The sequence below is a fragment of the Acyrthosiphon pisum genome, chromosome A3 (assembly GCF_005508785.2).
Source record: "Acyrthosiphon pisum isolate AL4f chromosome A3, pea_aphid_22Mar2018_4r6ur, whole genome shotgun sequence".
Classification (NCBI taxonomy): Eukaryota; Metazoa; Arthropoda; class Insecta; order Hemiptera; family Aphididae; genus Acyrthosiphon; species Acyrthosiphon pisum.
Genome location: NC_042496.1, coordinates 10709619 through 10711432, shown reverse-complemented (window position 1 = coordinate 10711432; position 1814 = coordinate 10709619).

Sequence of the window (1814 nt, the reverse complement as noted above, 5' to 3'; positions counted from 1 at the left end):
TTTAAAAAAAAAATGTCAGCCCACCCCACTTGTCCGATCGACTCCGAACAAAAACCTGTAGTTAGCAAATAACAGCAAATCAGTTTTTGGGGTTAGCAAATCAAAATTCTATTTTTGGCCGATTTTAGAAAAAAAAAATGTCAGACCACCCACTTTGTCCGATCGACTCCAAACAAAAACCGGTAGTTAGCAAATAGTTCGCAAATGATAGCAAATCAGTTTTTGGAGTTAGCAAATCAAAATTCTATTTTTGGCCGATTTTAGAAAAAAAAATGTCAGCCCACCCACTTTGTCCGATCGACTCCAAACAAAAACCTGTAGTTAGCAAATAACAGCAAATCAGTTTTTGGGGTTAGCAAATCAAAATTCTATTTTTGGCCGATTTTAGAAAAAAAAATGTCAGACCACCCACTTTGTCCGATCGACTCCAAACAAAAACCGGTAGTTAGCAAATAGTTAGCAAATGATAGCAAATCAGTTTTTGGAGTTAGCAAATCAGAATTCTATTTTTGGCCGATTTTAGAAAAAAAAATGTCAGACCACCCACTTTGTCCGATCGACTCCAAACAAAAACCGGTAGTTAGCAAATGATAGCAAATCAGTTTTTGGAGTTAGCAAATCAAAATTCTATTTTTGGCCGATTTTAGAAAAAAAAATGTCAGCCCACCCACTTTGTCCGATCGACTCCAAACAAAAACCGGTAGTTAGCAAATAGTTAGCAAATGATAGCAAATCAGTTTTTGGAGTTAGCAAATCAAAATTCTATTTTGGCCGATTTTAAAAAAAAAAATGTCAGCCCACCCACTTTGTCCGATCGACTCCGAACAAAAACCGGCAAAAATCAGTTTTTGGAGTTAGCAAATCAAATTCTGTTTTTGGCGATTTTAGAAAAAAAAAATGTCAGCCCACCCATTTTTTCCGATCGACTCCAAACAAAAACCCGGTAGTTAGCAAATAGTTAGCAAATGATAGCAAATCAGTTTTTGGAGTTAGCAAATCAAAATTCTATTTTGGCCGATTTTAGAAAAAAAAATGTCAGCCCACCCACTTTGTCCGATCGACTCCAAACAAAAACCTGTAGTTAGCAAATAACAGCAAATCAGTTTTTGGGGTTAGCAAATCAAAATTCTATTTTTGGCCGATTTTAGAAAAAAAAATGTCAGACCACCCACTTTGTCCGATCGACTCCAAACAAAAACCGGTAGTTAGCAAATAGTTAGCAAATGATAGCAAATCAGTTTTTGGAGTTAGCAAATCAAAATTCTATTTTGGCCGATTTTAGAAAAAAAAATGTCAGCCCACCCACTTTGTCCGATCGACTCCAAACAAAAACCTGTAGTTAGCAAATAACAGCAAATCAGTTTTTGGGGTTAGCAAATCAAAATTCTATTTTTGGCCGATTTTAGAAAAAAAAATGTCAGACCACCCACTTTGTCCGATCGACTCCAAACAAAAACCGGTAGTTAGCAAATAGTTAGCAAATGATAGCAAATCAGTTTTTGGAGTTAGCAAATCAAAATTCTATTTTGGCCGATTTTAAAAAAAAAAATGTCTGCTCACCCACTTTGTCCGATCGACTCCGAACAAAAACCTGTAGTTAGCAAATAACAGCAAATCAGTTTTTGGGGTTAGCAAATCAAAATTCTATTTTTGGCCGATTTTAGAAAAAAAAATGTCAGACCACCCACTTTGTCCGATCGACTCCAAACAAAAACCGGTAGTTAGCAAATAGTTAGCAAATGATAGCAAATCAGTTTTTGGAGTTAGCAAATCAAAATTCTATTTTGGCCGATTTTAAAAAAAAAAATGTCAGC